Genomic DNA, 22,405 nt, shown 5'->3' with positions numbered 1-22,405 from the left:
AGGCTATTAGTTATGAGCATACAGATGTTTATGAGGGAATGGATCAATCAATTAGTTTATCAGGCTCTCCAGGCATCCTTCGTTTTACAGGAACCAACATTACTCTTACATGCCCGGCTACCAGCCGACGAGAGGATCTTAAGGATACCATCATTTGCTATAAAAAGGGGCAACCTATTAATATTAGAGGTCAAATCTCATACGCCTCACCACTTAGGGATTCCGCTATTACTATAGCCAAGGTTACAGGTGAAGATTCAGGAAATTATTTGTGTATGAAGCGTTTACTTGGAGGACAAGGGATACTTATGGCTGGACATATGGTTACTATTCTTAAGAGAAAATCAAAAAATCCATTTCCTCCTTTTATGACCATTAACTTTCCTGGATCCAATTTTGAATGTTGCAATGCATCTTGGAATAATAACCAAATATGGTGTACTATAGATTATACCAAGGGGTAAATTCTTATCTCTTGTATTCCCGTCATAGATAGGTTTATCGCATTTCAAAAGAACTGGGGTATATGGAAACTAGCTCTAACTTATTCCAATACACCTGTTATAACTTGTGTTGCTCCTCCATATACACTTTTGATTGGTTCTATTAGCATTGGTAATTCTTCCAAAGGAGGATATAATATTAGCTGTGTTCATTGTATTTTTACAGTTGTGTGTTCCCTTCTGCAGGAACACAATCTGTGCTTATACTAAAGTAACCCATATATGTTATGGTGCCTGTACATCTGAGAGAACCTTGGTAGGAAGATACTGGAGTACAGGCATGGGTGGAACTCTCTAAAGCCTTGCAGAGAAGGAGATGCTTTATTGGGTGGCTAATAGTAAGTTTACTTGCCTTGGCTGCTCTGTCTGCTACCGCGGCTACTGCCTGTCTTGCTCTTTCACAGAGTATTAATCATGCTCACTTTGCTAATCAATTATCTCAAAATACCAGTCTTGCTTTATCTTTACAAAGTCACATAGATTTACAGATGAATAACAAGTTAGATGAATTTAAAAACGCAATTTGGGGGATTGGAGATCAGATGGCAGCATTAAAATTGAGGATGCGTTTAGCTTGTCATGAAAAGTATACATGGATTTGTGTTACTCCTTACAAGTACAATGACTGTATTTGGGAATGGGAAAAAGTAAAAATGCATCTGCTGAGTGTTTGGTCAGATAATAATATTAGTCTTGACCTTAAGAAATTAAATGCTGAAATTCAGGATATGCAAAATGCACATCTTGATGATATTTGGCAAGAAGATGTAATTAAAACTTTACTGGACCATTTAAAGTGGTTAAACCCTCAGTCGTGGATTACTGGAGGGTTGTCAGGATTTATTACCCTGGCCATAATTTGCCTATTTTTGATAATAATCTTCTCATGTCTGTTTCGTATCCTCATGCAACAATATACTACTCTCGGCACTACGCTTCATGGAATTATTTTGCAGCAAAAATTAAAAAATAAAAAAGGGGGAACTGAGGGAAACAGTCAGCCTTGAGATCAGGCTATGGACATGCCAGGCATGCCGCTGCTGCTCGAAGGGACTGTCCCTACTTGTTCCCTTCCTTGTTCCATTCCATGGGAGATAAATCACCAGGGCCCAGAAATCAGAAAGAATGTAAAATGAGACAAGCAAAGCTGTCTCCCCCTTGCACATGCAGGTTATTTTGGATGATTCTGGGCTTATGGGTTTTCTCCCAGGGAAGTTAACCTTGAGCCAAGACAGTCTATAGATAATGTAAACCACCATCTGGCAACCTTCCATTTCTAGTCTATATAATCTGCAACCGTAGCATAATAAAACTTGCCTTGCAACCATCAGTTGTCTTGGTCCTTCTGACCCCATTCGTCGGTGCTACTTCAGTTCCTTACCCCGTCCCTTCTGACCCTGGCCGGTGAAATCCTCTTTCTCCGGCTGGTCCGCGGCACATATGAATATATGTTTTTGTCTTGCTGTACTGCACATATGCTGTCTAGTAACAGATATTTTGTCTGCTAGTAGTGTTGTAGATTATGTCTTTCCAAAGCGCTGAGGCAGTGCACCTATTCTGTAGTTGCAGCTGATGCCTGAATGTATCCTAGCTGACAAATTATTGATTAATAAGAACTTGAATTTCTAAAGATTAGTACTGTTAACCAAAATCTGAGCAAGGAGTCTCAAATGTAATTCTTAGCCAGAATTACATGTTAATGAACCATTTAACAGTGTAAATCGAGGAACATCAGTGTAGGGATTTCTTTTCATTTATTTTTTACCTGTTTGAAATATCAGTTAAAGGTTGGCAGCTTGGTTGCAGACGAACGGTCATTTGAAGTTCACCAAACTACTTAATGTGGAATAGGATAACAGACTTCCAACGCCCTCAAGGCTGTGACCTTGCAGCCATTTTACACAGCACATCATCATCCTATAGGGATGAACCTTTCCCTGGCCCGGAAAGTAGCCGCTCTGTTGAAGCTTTGCTTATTGGAACAGGCTTTTGTTTCCAGGTTACATGTCTGTGGAAGACTTAATTCTGAATAGAAATATAGATATTACTGGAAACTAATTGTTTTTCTATTATACTCTGCTTTATCAAAAAAGTAAAACATTTAAGTTGTGCTACAAAAATTCGGATGTTGTCTTGCAATCTTTAAACAATAAATGAATGATTTGCCCTTAAAAAAAAGAATTAAGCAGTTAAGCTGTTGGTCCCACATCAGACAAATCATCCTTATACCTCCTGTCAATAGTGTTAACAGAGACTGTTACTTTATGAATCCTTATGATCCCGTGATTCTTTCTTTCACGTTTCAGGGCACAGCAGGTGAGAGAGTGGATTTGTTAAACTGGGTGGGTTTATCCTTCTTTTATGCGTTCATTCAATTTTATGTTCATTTACTTACTATACACATATGGCAATAGAAGCTGCTAAAGCAATCATTGCTATTCTGCAAAACAACAAGGCACAGAAGCAGATGTCTTATTTCCGAGATTTCTCCCCCCAGGATTATTGTGATTAAAGATAACTTCCCGCAGTTTCCTGGAGAGGACAAGGGGCTACTCGCTGGAGGTTTTTTAATGACTTGGAGAAAGGCTCAAATATGCCCCCATTATGGTAATCCACCCCAGGGGCAAACCACACAAGAATATTATGAATTTATTTTATTTTTCTATCCTTGCAAAGGTAATACTCAGCTCATTAGAATATGAAAACTATACTGTCAAATTTCAGAATTACATGGATGAAGAAAATCACCAAAGTGGCATCATATCATGTGTGTTATAGTTGTATTGACTATATTAACTATGTTGTGTTAACAATGTATTGTATAACTATATATTGAAAAGGCAAAATGCTGTACCTTATTTCAGAGAAAATAATTATGTTGGCAAACCCCAAACTGTACATTGTAGACGGGTCCTAGGAAAAGAAGATTTAATTCATAGTGGACAAGAGGTTAGCTTCTGTTTTCAGCCATGTGCTATTTCAAGAATTAAACATCATGAATAATACAGGATATAAGAGGAATAGTCTAAAGACGGAAAAGCACATTTTGATTAGGAAAGAGAATTTAAGGCTTAAGTCTTTATTTTTTTTTAAGGAAAACTGCCTTATTACTATGAGATAAGAAAATTGTTTCCTTCTTTTCTTCCTTGCTTTCTTCTTCTTCTTCTTTTCTTTAACCTTTTTTACTTTGGATATTTGGATATTTGACCTCTAAGCTGAGATGACTGGAAATGCCTCCTCTGGGCACTAAATGCTGACACCTCCTGATAAGAGGGAAGCTGCAAAGTAGAAGAATTGACGGTCAGTATGTTGATGTTGGTCTCAAGCACATTGATGTACATTTGTGTATTGGGGAAGGGGAGTGAAGCTTGAGAGTGGGCCAGTGGGGAGGGGTAAATATTTTGTGATGCTGTCTACCTATGGGCTTATAAAGTTTACAGCTGCATTAGGAGGACAAGCACTACCATTCGCATGAAAAGTAGGGCAGACGTCAGTTGCAAAAGCTTCTAGCCATACACATAGGGAAATACATAAATGATACACCTTATTGCATTCACCCATTCACCCTCCCCTGTTCACGCTAATTGGAAATTTCTATCCATTTCAGAGAAGTAACACAACTATCAATCATTTTCCCTGGCACGAATCTTCCAGGAGGAAGAAAATGGAACACGCCTAGCAGCAGAGCTCACGCACTAGCCCATGTGTCTTAGATTTAATATCTGATCACTAGCTGGATTGAAGCCAAGAGGTGGTTCACAAAGTTGCTGCATATTAGAATCACCTGGGGAACTCTGAGACCTCCCCGTGCCCAGGCTCCTCCCTAGACCTACTGAATCAAAATCTCTGGGGCTGGGACCCAGACACCAAAGTTTCTCTTAAAAGCTCTTTAGGGAAAGGGATATGGGAACAGATGTATATGTATAACTGATTCAGTTTGTTATAAAGCAGAAACTAATTAAAAAAATATTTAATACTAAAAAAAAAAAAGAGCTCTTTAGGTAATTCATACGAGCAGCAAAGCTTGAGAACCAGCCCAATAACGGGAACAAACGTATTTCACACAGATAAAGTAGGGCAATTCATATGTTAAAAGAACATGAATATATATATATATATATATATATATATATATATATATATATATATATATATTTCTTTTTTTCTCTTTATTCTGTTTGTGTTTCAAATAGGCTTTTTTTTTCCTTCTGCAAAAAGCGTTATTGTTTCCATTTGGTCCAAGGCTTGGGAGAGTGCTCCAGGGCGGTTACAAAGCTGCCTAGTGGCTGCAGAGCTGGGCTTCGGGCAGAAGCTCTGACGCCAGAGGGGCTCCTCAGAGGCCGCTGGACTTCAGAGACTCCTGTTTGTGCTCGAGCGTGAGCCTTTCGAAAAGATACTCGCCCAGCCCAGCCTGCGGACCAGCCAGCCTGCGGAGGTTGGTCAGGTGGTTGCCCATCTTCTTGATGAGTTTCAGCTGCTCCTCCAGGAAGCGGCTCTCCACGAAAAGATACTCGCCCAGCACAGCCTGCGGACCAGCCAGCCTGCGGAGGTTGGTCAGGTGGTTGCCCATCTTCTTGATGAGTTTCAGCTGCTCCTCCAGGAAGCGGCTCTCCAGGAAGTCACAGAGGTGAGAGTCTGCGCGGGCAGGACCCAGGGCACGCAGATCCGATAGTGCCTGGTTCAGGTTCTTCTCCCTAAGAATGGCGGCTTGCACAGTGTCCTGGGTTTTACCCCACTCATCTTGAGAAGGCTTCCGCGCATCCTGGAAGAGGGCGCGGCCGCAGCACTTGTTTTGCATTTTCAAGAGTCGCTGGGCGCCCTCACACTTCTCTTCAGCCAGTTGGCGAAAAATGTGGCCCCCATTGTCCAGAGTCCCACTGTTGCTGTGGAAATAGAAGCTTAGAGAGAGGTAAGTGTCCACAGATGCATGTTGAACAGGCGGTGGATGGCGGCCTCCACCTCGATGGAATAATTCTGACGAACCTGGGAACTCGTGGTTGATCAGTGATAAGGAGCTAAGCTCCAAAAACGGTGTTGGCCTGTCCTGGAGGCTGAGGATAGCTGAGTGGCTGATTCCAAAGGTTGCGACAGGAAGAAATGTTGGAGGGTGGTCGGGGGCTGGAGCAAGGAGCGTCCCTGGGTCTGTTCATTCCAAACACTGTTGAAGCCAAAGACAGATCTGCAGGACTGCCGAGTGCACTGCCTCAAATAGGCTTTGGTATAAATGAACAAGAAGTCCAAACAAGGACAAAACTTACCCTTCCCCCCACCAAAATAGCTGGTGATACTAGAATCTAGATCTGGGAAGGGATTCTTCCATTACTTTAACATTCCAAGCCACTAGAGCAGTGGTTCTCAAAGTATGGTCACCTTGTAACCAAGCAGTACCCTATGGGGCCTTCCTAGGACAGACCCATCCCCCATAGCCTCTGCTGTAGTTCCTCTCTGAAGTCCTCAGATAATAGTATCTCAGACATATTTCTTGAGTTTTCAGATGCTAAAAACCACCACCCAATGGAAGAAATTAACTCTTTGATGATCATGAGCACACAGCCCCCAGACCTCCTGGCACCTAAGGATGGATAATGTTACCTGCCCTGTGGCCTCGACATCAGCCAGTCAGATGATTGTGCACGAGCTGATCACATTCCCTGGGACATCCCTCCCTCACGTGGCCTTTAAAAATGCTTTGCTGAAATCCTTTGGAGATTTCAGGGTTGTTGGAACACGGGCCACCCCTCTCCTTGCTCGATCCTGCAATAAACCTTTCTCTGCTCCAGACTCCAACCTTTCGGTTTGTTTGGCCTCACTGTGCTTCAGACACACGAACGTGCATTCGGTAACAACCTGACCAGCTTTACCAGCGTCCCCTGATAATGTGTCAGATATTCAAGTTTTAGGGCCCTGTCCCAGCCCTATGGAATGAGCAACTCTAGTGGGGCTCAGTGATCTCTGTTATAACTGGCCCTCCAGATGATTTTTATTCACCTTAAAGTTTGAAAATATCTGCATTGTCAGCTGCCAAAGCGTCCACCAGCAGGTGAAGGGGAGAGACGCCTGGAAAAGATAGGGAGTAGCCAAGGCAAGTACAGCAGCATTTGCCGTGGTAGTAATGGAGAATGCCTTTTCTCCACTGGTTGGCACAGACTAGTATCTGGGGGCAGTGGCAGGGTTATTTAGGATGCTTTACATTTCAATGTAGAGTGACCTCTGTCCTGGTTTGCCAGGGACTTCCCCTGTGTGAGCACTTAAAATCTCATCCTGGCAAACCCCTTAGCCCTGGATTTGAAGAACTTAGGAAATCACATGAAATTTAGGGGAAACATGATCTAGGTTTTGGGCAAGTCACAAGTGCTAATTAAAGCTAAGCAAGTATGGACAACATCTAGCCTTCTTTACCCCTTTGCAGGAAGGTAAATCTGATTGGGTAAAAGAACTTATTGTTAAGAAATCTTTGTAGAAACATCCCCTTCTGCTTAGTCCGCTGGTTCTCACTTCTGGCTAGACAATGGCATCGTCTGAGGAGATTTAAAATGATTTTATTGGTTTAGGATGACCAACTGTTGGTGTGAGGGTTTTTAAAAAGTGCTTCAGATGATTCTAATGTGCAGCCAAATTTAGGTGCCACTGCTTAAGCTTTTGAACCGCTGCTACATATTTTCACCTCATCTTCCTATGAGAATATCCAACTGTAGTTGGTTTGTTTTTTTTTCTTTTTCTTTTTTTAACTGTCTTATTATAAGATTTACTGTCTAAAATAAGATTGAATGTACAGAAAATCCTGCTAGTCCATCTGGTATAGCTGGATCCTTAGAATAATATTGTTAAGATATATACCATTTAAGTGTTGTGATTGGCCTTTTAAAAATGAACATATGCATTGAATTAGTACCATCTGTTTTGAAGCTGTCATGTTGGGTAGCTATACCTCTAATCTGCTGCCATTGCTAAATATCTGGACACCTCTTATTAGGAATTGCTTTTAAACATCTTTCGGGGTTAAAACCAAGGTTGCTGTATTATTTGTACTGGGACCACAAAAACCTCACAAAGATCCCCCGCTGTACTTTCTACCCCCATGTCTAACCCTTGGCAACTTCTAATCTGTTCTCCATCTCCACAGTTTTGTTATTTTAAGAATAATATGTAAATATCATCATGAATTACTTCATCTTCGGAGATTGGCTTTTTAAAATTTTTCCCTCGGCATCATTCCCTTGAAGTTCATTTCAATTTTTGCATATATTAATAATTTGTTCCTTTTTGTTGCTCGGTAGTATTCTATCATAAGATTTTATCACAATTTGTTTCAACATTCATCCATTGAAAGACATTTGGGTAGTGGCCAGTTTTGGGCTGTTATAAATAAAACTGCTATGAACATTTATGTGTAAGTTTCTGTGGGAACTTAATGAAGTTTTTGTTTCTTTTGGATAAATGCTCAAGAGTACAATTACTGTGTTGTAGGGTGAATCTACTTTTAGGATTAAAAGAGACGGTCACGCTGTTTCTCAGAGTGGCTAAACCATTTTATTTTCCCACCAGTGATGTGAGATCATTTTTCTATGTACTCACCAGCACTTGATGTTGTCACTATACTTTAATTTTCGTTATTCTCTGATATCTCATTATGGTCTGAATTTGCATTTCCCTAATGGCTAATGATGTTGAGCATCTTTTCATGTGCTTCTTTGCCATGTGTATATTCTCTTCCATGAAATGTCTGTTCCTGTCTTCTGCCTATTTTCTAGTTGGGTTTTTTTAAGTTGTTTGGAGAGTTCTTTGTATATTATAGATACAAGTCATTTGTCTCATGTGGGATTTTCAAATATGTTTTCCCACTGTGTAATTTGAGTTTTCATCCACTTAAAATGATCTTCTATGAAGCATTTTTAACTCATTTTGATGAGATCCAATTTATCAATGTCTGCTTTTATTGATCATACTTTCGGTGTCAAGTCTAAGAATTATTCACGTAGTTCTAGATGCCAAAGATTTTCTCCTATTTTTTTTTCTAAAAGTGTCCTGCTTTTACATTGAAGATTATGATCCACTTTGATTTAATTTTTGTGTAAGGTGTGGAGGTTTAGGTTAAGGTTCATTTTTTGTTTGTTTGTTTTTGTCGAGGGATGTCCAACTGTTTCAGTACCATTTTTTGAAAAGTCTATTCTTCCTTGATAGCTTTCACACTGCTGTCAAGAACAAGTTAAATGTATTTATGTCAGTCTATTTCTGGGTTCTCTATTCCATTCCATTGATCTGTGTATCTAACCTCCATCATTACTGCAAAATCTTGAAATTGGGTAGATGAATTCCTCCCATTTTAATCTTCCTTTACAAATTGTTTTAGCTATTCTTCAGCCTCTTCTTACTATATAAATCTTAGAATAAGCTTGTCTATATACACAAAAACCTTGAGGGCATTTTAAGAGTAACTCTGTTAAGCCTCTTAACTTGGGGAGAATTGACATCTTTATTATGTTGTGTTTTCTAATCCATGAACAAGGTATGTCTCACTATTTGTTTGGGACTTTTACATTTTTCTTCATCAGCATTTTGTAATTTTCAGTATAGAGGACCTATAAATGTCTTATTGGGCTTATATTTAAGTATTTATTTAGGTCAGTTGTAAATGGCATCACATATTTTTATTTAAGCTTCTACACATTTGTTATTAATATATAATTTGATAAAACTGTGTTGATTTGTACTCTAAAACATTTACAAACTAATATTATTTCTCAAGCTTTTTGTGGATTCCTTGGTATTTTCTCCATTTAGGTTATCATCTCCTCTTCAGATACCGTTTTACTTTTCCTTATTTAATATAATAGTATATATTACTGTTCAACATTCAGTAGGATATATTCCTTCCTATTCAACGTAGTAGGAATAGTCCTTTTATCTTTTAAATAAACGTTTTAAAAATTTAACTTTTAAATTTATGTATTTATTTATTTTTGCTTTACTTTCTTACTAGAACCTCCATTAATATATTTAATAAAAGTGGTGAGGGCAGATATCGGTGCCTTGTTTCTGATCTTACAGAGAAAGCATTCAGTCTTTCACAGTTAAATATAATGTCGGTATAGGTTGTTTGTAGACCCTCTTGATGAGTTTCAGTATGTTCCTTTTCTATTCCTAGTTTGCTTGGGGGTTTTTTTCTTCTTTTTAAAAAATTTTTAACTTTATTATTATTTTTTACAACTTTATTGGAGTATAATTTCTTCACAATGGTGTGTTAGTTTCTGTTTTATAACAAAGTGAATCAGTTATACATATACATATGTTCCCATATCTCTTCCCTCTTGCGTCTCCTTCCCACCCTCCCTATCCCACCCCTCCAGGCGGTCAAAAAGCACTGATCTGATCTCCCTGTGCTATGCGGCTGCTTCCCACTAGCTATCTACCTTACGTTTGGTAGTGTATATATGTCCATGCCGCTCTTTCACTTTGTCACAGCTTACCCTTCCGCCTCCCCATATCTTCAAGTCCATTCTCTAGTAGGTCTCTGTCTTTATTCCTGTCTTACCCCTATGTTCTTCATGACATTTTTTTTTCTTAAATTCCATATATATGTGTCAGCATACAGTATTTGTCTTTCTCTTTCTGACTTACTTCACTCTGTATGACAGGCTCTAGGTCCATCCACCTCATTACAAATAGCTCAATTTCGTTTCTTTTTATGGCTGAGTAATATTCCATTGTATATATGTGCCACATCTTCTTTACCCATTCATCCGATGATGGACACTTAGGTTGTTTCCATCTCCGGGCTATTGTAAATAGGGCTGCTATGAACATTTTGGTACATGTCTCTTTTTGAATTATGGTTTTCTCAGGGTATATGCCCAGTAGTGGGATTGCTGGGTCATATGGTAGTTCTATTTGTAGTTTTTTAACGAACCTCCATACCGTTCTCCATAGTGGCTGTACCAATTCACATTCCCACCAGCAGTGCAAGAGTGTTCCCTTTTTTCCACACCCTCTCCAGCATTTATTGTTTCTAGATTTTTTGATGATGGCCATTCTGACTGGTGTGAGATGATATCTCATTGTAGTTTTGATTTGCATTTCTCTACTGAGTAAAGATGTTGAGCATCCTTTCATGTGTTTGTTGGCAGTCTGTATATCTTCTGTGGAGAAATGTCTATTTAGGTCTTCTGCCCATTTTTGGATTGGGTTATTTGTTTTTTTGTTATTGAGCTACATGAGCTGCTTATAAATCTTGGAGATTAATCCTTTGTCCATTGCTTCATTTGCAAATATTTTCTCCCATTCTGAGGGTTGTCTTTTGGTCTTGTTTATGGTTTCCTTTGCTGTGCAAAAGCTTTTAAGTTTCATTAGGTCCCATTTGTTTATTTTTGTTTTTATTTCCATTTCTCTAGGAGGTGGGTCAAAAAGGATCTTGCTGTGATTTATGTCATAGAGTGTTCTGCCTATGTTTTCCTCTAAGAATTTGATAGTTTCTGGCCTTACATTTAGGTCTTTAATCCATTTTGAGCTTATTTTTGTGTATGGTGTTAGGGAGTGATCGAATCTCATACTTTTACATGTCCCTATCCAGTTTTCCCAGCACCACTTATTGAAGAGACTGTCCTTTCTCCACTGTACATTCCTGCCTCCTTTATCAAAGATAAGGTGACCATATGTCCGTGGGTTTATCTCTGGGCTTTCTGTCCTGTTCCATTGATCTATCTTTCTGTTTTTGTGCCAGTACCATGCTGTCTTGATTACTGTAGCTTTGTAGTATAGTCTGAAGTCAGGGAGCCTGATTCCTCCAGCTCCATTTTTCGTCCTCAAGATTGCTTTGGCTATTCGGGGTCTTTTGTGTTTCCATACAAATTGTGAAATTTTTTGTTCTAGTTCTGTGAAAAATGCCAGTGGTAGTTTGATAGGGATTGCATTGAATCTGTAGATTGCTTTGGGTAGTAGAGTCATTTTCACAATGTTGATTCTTCCAATCCAAGAACATGGTACATCTCTCCATCTATTTGTATCATCTTTAATTTCTTTCATCAGGGTCTTATAATTTTCTGCATACAGGTCTTTTGTCTCCTTAGGTAGGTTTATTCCTAGATATTTTATTCTTTTTGTTGCAATGGTAAATGGGAGTGTTTCCTTGATTTCACTTTCAGATTTTTCATCATTAGTATATAGGAATGCCAGAGATTTCTGTGCATTAATTTTGTATCCTGCAACTTTACCAAATTCATTGATTAGCTCTAGTAGTTTTCTGGCAGCATCTTTGGGATTCTCTATGTATAGTATCATGTCATCTGCAAACAGTGACAGCTTTACTTCTTCTTTTCTGATTTGGATTCCTTTTATTTCCTTTTCTTCTCTGATTGCTGTGGCTAAAACTTCCAAAACTAGGTTGAATAAGAGTGGTGAGAGTGGGCAACCTTGTCTTGTTCCTGATCTTAGTGGAAATGGTTTCAGTTTTTCACCATTGAGGACGATGCTGGCTGTGGGTTTGTCATATATGGCCTTTATTATGTTGAGGAAAGTTCCCTCTATGCCTACTTTCTGCAGGGTTTTTATCATAAATGGGTGTTGAATTTTGTCGAAAGCTTTCTCTGCATCTATTGAGATGATCATATGGTTTTTCTCCTTCAATTTGTTAATATGGTGTATCACGTTGATTGATTTGCGTATATTGAAGAATCCTTGCATTCCTGGAATAAACCCCACTTGATCATGGTGTGTGATCCTTTTAATGTGCTGTTGGATTCTGTTTGCTAGTATTTTGTTGAGGATTTTTGCATCTATGTTCATCAGTGATATTGGCCTGTAGTTTTCTTTCTTTGTGACATCCTTGTCTGGTTTTGGTATCAAGGTGATGGTGGCCTCGTAGAATGAGTTTGGGAGTGTTCCTCCCTCTGCTATATTTTGGAAGAGTTTGAGAAGGATAGGTGTTAGCTCTTCTCTAAATGCTTGATAGAATTCGCCTGTGAAGCCATCTGGTCCTGGGCTTTTGTTTGTTGGAAGATTTTTTATCACAGTTTCAATTTCAGTGCTTGTGATTGGTCTGTTCATATTTTCTATTTCTTCCTGATTCAGTCTTGGCAGGTTGTGCATTTCTAAGAATTTGTCCATTTCTTCCAGGTTGTCCATTTTATTGGCATAGAGTTGCTTGTAGTAATCTCTCCTGATCTTTTGTATTTCTGCAGTGTCAGTTGTTACTTCTCCTTTTTCATTTCTAATTCTATTGATTTGAGTCTTCTCCCTTTTTTTCTTGATGAGTCTGGCTAATGGTTTATCAATTTTGTTTATCTTCTCAAAGAACCAGCTTTTAGTTTTATTGATCTTTGCTATCGTTTCCTTCATTTCTTTTTCATTTATTTCTGATCTGATTTTTATGATTTCTTTCCTTCTGCTAACTTTGGGATGTTTTTGTTCTTCTTTCTGTAATTGCTTTAGGTGCAAGGTTAGGTTGTTTATTTGAGATGTTTCCTGTTTCTTAAGGTGGGATTGTATTGCTATAAACTTCCCTCTTAGAACTGCTTTTGCTGCATCCCATAGGTTTTGGGTCGTCGTGTCTCCATTGTCATTTGTTTCTAGGTATTTTTTAATTTCCTCTTTGATTTCTTCAGTGATCACTTCGTTATTGAGTAGTGTATTGTTTAGCCTCCATGCGTTTGTATTTTTTTACAGCTCTTTTCCTGTAATTGATGTCTAGTCTCATAGCATTGAGGTCGGAAAAGATAGTTGATACAATTTCAATTCAAACAAAATTTTTTTTTAGCTAAGTAGTATTCCATTGTATATATATATATCACATCTTCCTTACCCATTCATCTCTTAATAAACACTTAGCTTGCTTCGATATGTTGTCAATTGTAAATAATGCTGCCATTAACATTAGGGTGCATATATCTTTTCAAATTAATGTTTTTCGGTTTTATTTTTTTCGATATATATCCAGGAATGAAAATGCTGTGTCATATGGTAGTTCTAATTTTTTTTACAAGTTTATTGGAGTACAGTTGATTCACAATGGCGTATTAGTTTCTGCTTTATAACAAAGCGAATCAGTTATACATATACACCTGTTCCCATATCCCCTCCCTCTTGTGTCTCCCTCCCTCCCACCCTGGACCCCTCTTTACCGCTTCCCAGCAGGTGCACTGTCCTCTCCCTGCTGGACTCTCCCTCTCCCTCCCATTCCTCTTCCACGGCCTGGTGGGAGAGTGGGGAGAGGGACAAGGAAACTTAGGGGAAGCAGCAACGTTTCAGCCTTATAAGAGTGAGATAATGGCTTCCGTGGTGGTGCAGTGGTTGAGAGTCCACCTGCCGATGCAGGGGACACGGGTTGGTACCCCGGTTTGGGAAGATCCCACATGCCGCGGAGTGGCTGGGCCCATGAGCCATGGCCGCTGAGCCTGCGCGTCCGGAGCCTGTCCTCCGCAACGGGAGAGGCCACAACCGTGAGAGGCCCGCGTACCCCCCCCCCCAAAAAAATAAATAAAGAGTGAGATAAGTATGTAAAAAAAGATCCCAGGTACATCGACTCAGTGGATTAAAAAGTTACGTTAAAACACGCAATTTGGCAAAGCTCTTTGGCTGAATGTTTACTGACACTGTGTTCAGAATTCTGTACTGGGGGAGTACACGTCCGCTCCCCTCAGGCACCTTTGAGTCCAAGAGCCATTTGGAGAAGCTAAAATCATAGAAAACTACAGGTGCTCACGCACCCTTCAAAGGGTGTCTACAAACACACACACACACACACACACACACACACAAAGGGCACCTTTGGATGTCACAAAGTCCATGGATTATCCAAAGCCTGCCCCTTGATTCCAGTTAAGAAGTTCTAGTCTACTTATCAAAATCTTGAGAATGTGGTATCACTGTTGACCCAGAGATTTCACTACCTGAATAAAAATGTCACATGTACAAAATACTAAATGGAAAAAACTCCAGTTCAACACAGATTATTCTTCTGAATAAAAATGTCACATGCACAAAAAGACTAAATGGAAAAATTTCCAATTCCAGACAGGTTATTTTTCTATGAGGGTAGGAAGTATATGGCAGCCGAGATGCAGAGAAGAAAATAGCCAACTCAGGGTCATGCAGTGTCACTGGAAGCTTCTTCTGAACCTCCCAACTCGTACTTCCACTCCTCCCCTTGGGGTCTGAGTCTTGCTTTTTTTCTTGGGTTTCCCTGGTGGCACAGTGGTCAAGAATCCGCCTGCCGATGCAGGGGACACAGGTTCGAGCCCTGGTCCGGGAAGATCCCACATACCGCGGAGCACCTAACGCCCGTGCGCCACAACTACTGAGCCTGCAAGCCATAACTCCTCAGCCCACGAGCCACAACTACTGAGCCCACGCGCCTAGGGCCCATGCTCTGCCGCAAAGAGAAGCCACCTCAATGAGAAGCCTGCACACTGCACCGAAGAGTAGCCCCCGCTCGCCGCGACTAGAGAAAGCCTGCGCCCAGCAACGAAGACCCAACGCAGCCGAAAATAAGTAAAACAAAAATCTTAAGGAAGGAAAACAAGAATTCTTATTGTTGTGCAACCATCCCGACCATCCATCTCCAGAATGTTTTCATCCTGTCCAAGTGAAACTCTGTCCCCATTAAACACTGACTCCCCACCCCCCTCCCGGCCCCTGACACCCACCACTCCACTTTCTGTCTCTATGAATTTGACCCATCTGGGGACCTCACAGAAGTGGAATCATGTAACATTTGTCCATTTGTATCTGACGTATCCACTTAGCTTAATGTCTTCGCGTGTCATCTGTGTGGTAGCCTGTGTCAAAATTTCCTTCCTAGACCCCAAAGCCAGTGTGGACAGTACACAGTGAGTGAGAAGGAAATAAAACCGTGGGTCTGAAGAAGTTCAGATGTTTGCCAAGTGCAGTGGGAAAGCAGTGAATGAGAGGTGTCCTGATCCAGTTTGCACTGAAAGAGGAACAATTGATTTTGGCTGCTGCATAAATGGATGGGGTGGGGATTCAGTAAGAGTGGAAGTCGGGAGACCCAGATAAGGTTAGGAATTTGGCGTGGTAGTCCAGGAAGACGATGTCTGAGAAGATGGAGAGAAGTAAACAGGTTCTCTATATTTGGAGGGAGAATCAGCAGGGCTCATCGGGGGATCAGATTGCGGGGAGGTAGCGGGGCGCTATTCTGTTTACTCTGTGTGCACGTGTGTGCTTATGCCTCTACTGCTGAGACTTAATTGTTTCTACAAAGAAACACTAACCTTTCCTCTTAAAAGTGGAATTGTTAAATTTTCACTGTTCATACAAAGAAATGTCAATCTTTGAAAAATACATAAATGGTCTTTGTATCAATTGGAAACTTTCCTTCCTGTTTGTGGGTGAATAATATCTGTTGTGTGAATATACACACTACATTTTCTTGATCCATTCATCTGTCAGTGAACACTTGGTTTGTTTCCACAGTTTGGCTCTGAATCTTGCTTTTGAATTATTGTTTGGACTTTGATGAGAAGTATCTCTGTTGTTCAGGATGTGCCCAGAGGTTTATTCTGTCTTCTGATCACTTCCATATTTCTAATTAGCCCAAGCAATGCATACGTAGAGTCAAATCAGTTCATCCAAGGTGCAGGGACTGAGTGTCTCTTTGGTTTGCACTCGTGGACTTTCTGAGATGTTCTAGGTCTCAGAGGCCGTGCAAAGAGTGTCTGAGGTCCTCCAGAGCTGCCACAGCCTGGCTCTCCTCAGGGTCTGCACTGCTGGGAAAAGCACTGCTGCTTGAGGACCTGTGTCCCTCTGCTGTAGACGTTGCATTGTTAGGAGGCAAATGAATTCAGATTTGCGTTCATCATGCTTTCAACCATCACAGCTGATTGGGTCCTTGTATAACAAAACAGAAGTTCACTCTCCCTCTTGGCTAACAGGCTTTCAAATATTAGAAGGTTGGTATTCTGTCCCCATGAAAATTTCTCTTGTATACTGTGAAATACCCTGATTGCTTTATCTAGTCTTCAGATCTGGATTTGCACAATCCCACCCCACCGCACCTTGTCCAAATGTGCAACAGTCGGGTGGGACCCATCTTAAGATGTGTTGGTATGTTGTCCAAAAATGGCGTAAGCAGCCCAGATTGAATGTGATGTCGTAAGTGAGCAGGACCTTGTGGGGCCTTCCTGGGACGGATTCTCCCCATGTCTTCTGCCTGCTTCTTGTCTTTAGAAAATTTTAGCCTCCTAGCCTTCCGTGAGTTGGAAACAAACAATTTAATCAGAGAAGGGAGAAAGTGCCAAAAGAAAGGAAAAGAGTCCCAAAAGACCCAATAATACTAGTGTAGCCATTAAACAAAGTCAAGGACCTTTAGTTCCTCCTCAAGGGCTGTAGATACTGTTCTGAGCCACGTCCTTGGAGCTGTTTTGCAGAGACTGAAGCCCCCAGCAGGGGGGAGGAAGGTAACTGCATGCTGCCCACAAGCACGTAGACCCCAGACCAGCTGGAACCAGCCGGTTGATGATGTTGACCTCAGATTACCTCACCACCAACCAATCGGAAGAATGTCCACAAGCTGACCACACACCCCTCAACCTCCTCTCCCTCACCCCACTCGTTTGTAATTCACTTTAAACATTTTTTAAATTTTATATTGGGAGTATAGTTGATTTACAGTGTTGTGTTAGTTTCCGGTGTACAGCAAAGTGATTCAGTTATATGGACACAGATATCTATTCTTTTTCAGATTGTTTTCCCATTTAGGTTATTACCGAATTTTGCTTTTTTTTCGTGGTGCTGTGTGGCTTGTAGGATCTCAGTTCCCTGACCAGGGATTGAACCCGGGCCACGGCCGTGAAAGACCAGAATCCTAACCTCTGGGCCACCAGGGAACTCCCTAGGTTAATACAGAATATTGAGTAGAGATCCCTGTGCTCTACAGGAGGTCCTTGTTGATTTCCTGTTTTATATATAGTTGTGTGCATATGTTAGCCCCAACCTCCTGATCTATCCCTCTCCCCCACCTTTTCCCTTTGGTAAACATAAGTTTTTTTTCTATGTCTGTGAGTCTGTTTCCGTTCTGTTCAGAAGTTCATTCGTATCACTGTTTTAGATTCCACACAGGAGTGGTAGCATATGGTATTTGTCTTTGTCTGACGTCCTTCACTTAGTCTGATAATCTCTAGGTCCATCCATGTTGCTGCACATGGCATAATCTCATTCTTTTTTATGGCTGAGTAGTATTCCATCACACATATGCACCACATCTTCCCTATCCATTCCTCTGTCGATGGACATTTAAGTTGCTTCCATGTCTTGGCTATTGTAAATCGTACTGCTATACATAGTGGGGTGCATGTGTCTTCTTGAATTATGGTTTTCTCTGGGTATATGCCCAGGAGTGGGATTGCTGGGTCCTACGGTAGCTCTAGCTTTAGTGTTTTGAGGAACCTCCACACTGTTCTGCATAGCGGCAGCCCCAGTGTACATTCCCACCAACAGCCTCACCCCATCTGTAAACACCTTTCCCTGAAAGCCACGGGGGAGTGGGGGCCTTTTGAGCCCTAGATACCTGGACCCCTTGCTTGTTGCCCTGCCGTAAACGCGGCACTTTCCTTCACCGTGACCCGTGTCCGTAGACTGGCTTTAGTGCGTGCGGGCGAGTGGACCCAAGTGTGGTTCCGTAACAGCGTGTTTGGAGATTAGCAGAACTGTCACCTCTCCTCCTCTCTCTTCCTCCTGCGGATGCAGTTTAATACAACAACGGCTGTAGCTCTAGTGCAGAAATATCAGTGGGGTGAAGCAGAAGTGCTTTGTCAATACAGTCCTTTGGGCATGAGAGTCCCGTGGAGAAAATATTCCAACACAGATGCCTGGACCCAGCCTCACAGATTCTAATTCCACAGCACTGAGCCAGGGCCTAATTTTGACCTTCTCAATTGACATGCTTCTGATGTGGAAATGACTGGGTGGGATGTGCCACCCAGGCTGGTGCAGTAGGGGGTCTTCAAGGCATCGTTGAATGCAATAAGCAGGAGGGAGGTGAACCGTGACCTGGATTTCAACCAGGCAGCCTCTGGCAGGGCTGCGGCCGGGCCATGGGTCCACAGCTGAGCAGACGTCTGTGTCAGCCTGCAGTCCTCCTGCCAACGGGTCCGTGACAAGCCCTCCAGCGGCCTGGTGCTGCTGCGGATGAGCAGCCCTGGGATCGGAGTTCAGCCCAGGCACCTACCTGCTACATACATAGTGCATGTGCTTGTGAGGAAACCGCCCTCTCCACCAGGAAGCCTGGAGCACATCCTCCCGTACAGCCCTCAGAGGGGACCAACCCTGCTGACACCTTGATCTCAGACTTGCAGCCTGCGTAAATGTCGGACAGTGCATTTGTGTTGCTTAAGCCCGCCAGTGTGTCGTATTTTGTGACGCAGCCCAAGTAAACTGCTACGACCTGTATTTTGAATAAGAAGGAATTCACATGAGACGGTCACTTTCCTGCTTCCCCTGCCTTTATTTTTTTATTTTTATTTGTAAAAAATTATTTATCTCTCTTAGGCTGCATCGTGTCTAATTGCAGCACGCGGGCTTAATTGCCCCGTGGCGTGTGGGATCTTAGCTCCCGGACCAGTGTTCCCAGGCTTTGAACCCACGTACCCTGTATTAGAAGGCGGATTCTTTACCACTGGAACACCAGGGAAGTCCCTCCCCTGCCTTTAAATTAAGACGTGTCGCTGAGCTTCAAAGAAGAGCCTGTCCTTTTCTGTTAGATTACAAACTTGAGTTTTCTTCTCAAACAGTGCGTTTCCTGGTTGTGGTAGATGCGTTAGTGTTGAAAACAATGGTTGAGAGACTTTAAGAGGAAAATGATTTTACAAATCCTGAAGATGGGTGCCAGTTATCTTGATAAAATTGGTATGTTAAGAGACCCAAAATAAACAGGAGAAAACACAGGCAACTACTTAGGAAATGCAGGATGGGAAAGGCTTCTTCAAGTACAGTGTCCAAGCTGATGAAAAGTATGAAGTGAAAGTGAAAGATTTGAACACAAAATATCTTTTTAAGTGTCTGTATAACAGAATGTGAGAGGAAAAAATTAAGTTAAAAAGATAAAGAACAGGGATTGACAGATACACACTTTTATATGTAAAATAGATAAACAGTAAGGACCTACTGTATAGCCCAGGGAACTATGTTCAATATCTTGTAATAACCCATAATGGAAAAAAGAACCTGAAAAAGAATACATATATTCTTACATAAATACATGTAACTGAGTCACTTTGCTGTACACCTGAAATACTGTAAACGAAGTATACTTCAATAAAAATAGATAAGTGACAAAGTAGGGAAAATATCTGTATTTAATAGAAATGCAGATACAAAAAGAGAAAGCTTTATATTGTAAATCTCCATATATATGAAGAGATCTTAATGAAAGCAAACTAAAAGGTGGCCATTGCTGCTTCTGGTCAAGGTGAAATCGCAGGGTCCAGGTTTACCCTCCTAGCTTCAACAAGTTTAAAAAGGGGGAAATGTATGAAATGACAGTTTTTCGCCTTTTGGAGAGAGGGGTGAGTCGTGAGAGACATCAGCTCACTGCTGGACATCCTGTTCATTGGGATGACTCCGTACTTATTATTCCCTTTTTTAGAGCATTTCCTGAAGACAGCTTGTAATAGAAAGACTTCCAGAGAGTGTCCAGGGCAGGGGGCTGGGGAGCCCAGCATGTCTCTGGGCTGGAGGGATAGAGTGAGGTGTGGAGGTGGGCACAGCAGCTGGGGTTCACAGGCCACCCCAGTCTTCTGCTGAGACACGGTCAGTGCACGTGGGTGAGGTGAGAACTGGAGGCTTGGTGGCGTGCTCATGGGCGCACTGCCCTTCCAAGGCGCTTCCCAGCAAGGTACTCCGTGTAGCTGATGTCCTTACGTGGTGAACTTGGAAAATGCGAGAAATGCGCCCTGGAGGTTTGCCAGGCTCAGGCTCAGAGGAGGTGTGGTCGCTGTCATTCCCACACAAGCAGCATTTCATCGGTGAGAATTCAGGCAGAGGCCACAGTCAGCAGCAGCAAGAACTGGAAAAGACCATTCGTGGCTCTAAGCAGCCACTTCCAAGAGCAGTTTTGGAGAAGCACACATTTTGTGCAGGATTCATTTAATGTGGCAGTTCAGCTGGGGAAATCAGGAATGGGTTAGGTGCTTATTCATTTGCATGAATCATCACTTCTTATTTCCGTTTTTAGAGGATTTCCTCAAGACGCTTGTAATAGAAATACTTCCTCTGTCCCTTTCGTAAGTATCTAAATCTTTTTAAAAGCTAAATCAGTCTCTTGCCAGCATTACAACCCAGGAATGTTTATGTTAAGGACCTGAGAGCTATCTTCTTTATCTGTCTGTCACCAGGGGAGTTTAGGCTAGGTGTTAGGCACTTTCCTCTGAGCTATAAGTACGTGCTTGTCCTAGAGATAGGAGAAGTTGTCTTTCTCCTTTGGATAAAGGGTATTAACTAGCATGGACAACCACCGAGATGACCAGGTGAATTTAGGATGTACTCTGAAAGAATGTATGCCATTTTTATGGTGGTGTCAAGTCTATTCCCATGAGGCAAGTTCCCGTTTATCTTGAGAACCTGTATGCAACAGATTTTATCTGCTGAGCTATAAAAAAAAAAGGTGAGGTTGATTTCATTTGCACAAACATTAGTGGTTCACCTGTGGGTGCACAGCACAGTCTGGTTTAATGGTTATTCAACAGTAAAACCGTTTTCTTTCTCTCTACATTTGTGGAGAGGATTTTCTCGGTTGGCGAGAGATTTTTTATTTTTATTTTGTGTGTTCGTTAATTAATTAATTAATTAATGAGACTGTGCTGCACAGCATGCGGGATCTTAGTTCCCCAACCAGGAGTCAAACACGTGCCCCCTGCAGTGGAAACTAGGAGTCTTCACCACTGGACCACCAGGGAAGTCCCTGGAGATTTTATTTTTACCTTTTCCCCTAGCAGCTTTTAAGGAACAGTTGGCCAAGAACACAGTTATATTATTTCACCCCCAGTGATAAATAGTGATAAATCATTACCCTTCTGATTCCATTTTTGAAAAATGATATTTTTACCTAACATAAACAGTATCCTGTATAAGAGGTAAGATCCCAGGTATCTGTTTTCTGTTTTCTGTTTGTGTGTACGTTCTGATTTTCGTACAGTTTTTAATGCGTTGGTTGTGTAATCTAAACAGCTACAGTTTCTATTTTCTTTTCCTTCCGTGGGCAATATTAGTTTGTGTCATGGCTGGGCATTTATTGTATTCTAGGATTTGAATGAAAGTTGTAGCGTTTCAGTTAAGCGAACATGATACCCTCCTTCCCCTCTCCTGGTGGTGGGGGAATCTCAGATGTAACCCGAAATGTCCCAGGGCCGGGAAAGGACCAGGGACCCTGGAGACCATCACACAGCCCCCACTTGAGGCCACACCTTTCCTTGATCCCTAACAGGAGTGAAGACAAATGGGCAATGGAGTCCCTGGTCCAGGCGGCACACCCTCGCAGCACAGCAGCACTTGAGCGCCAGATGAGAAGGAGACATTTCATACGTTCACTATCTTGACGGCACGGAGACTTCTGGGAGGCTTCTGGAGTCCGGGTACTTGTCTCGTGCTCCTGGCGGGCTTTGGCAGGCGGACTTCGGGCGTCCGCCTGCGCAGATGCGCCTCATGATTTGTGCGTGTTGGCGCACGCGCACCGTCGCCGCCCCGCCCTCGCTTCCTGTGCGGGCCCAGGTCGTCGCTGGCCGTCGTTCCCCCGTCTTGGCCTCTTGCGGGCGAGCATTTCGGGGGCCTGCGGGGCGGTACGCTGTCCGGGCCGGCCGGCAGCCCGCGGGAGCGGGCTGTGCGGGCGAGGGTTCGCGTGGGCCAGGCGGAGGCTGGAACTGTGACCTCCGAGCTCGACCGCGGAGCCCGCGTTTGGGCCG

The 22,405-nt window shown here is 42.0% G+C and overlaps 1 pseudogene across 1 annotated transcript; it reads right to left on the bottom strand.

Annotated features, from left to right (window-relative positions):
• Positions 1-43: 43 nt before the first annotated feature.
• LOC308610836 (ferritin light chain-like) lies at positions 44-22,263 on the bottom strand (annotated as a pseudogene). Its single transcript has 3 exons — positions 22,178-22,263; positions 5,015-5,493; positions 44-77 (listed from the first exon to the last, which is right to left on the bottom strand). The product of its transcript is annotated as a ferritin light chain-like (transcript).
• Between the last annotated feature and the right edge of the window lie 142 nt (positions 22,264-22,405).

Source organism: Mesoplodon bidens, assembly GCF_964165515.1.
Source record: "Mesoplodon bidens genome assembly, contig: HAP1_SCAFFOLD_238, whole genome shotgun sequence".
Taxonomy (NCBI): Eukaryota; Metazoa; Chordata; class Mammalia; order Artiodactyla; family Ziphiidae; genus Mesoplodon; species Mesoplodon bidens.
The sequence above is the reverse complement of the archived record's forward strand: the minus strand, read 5'-3'. Positions and strand labels throughout refer to the sequence as shown.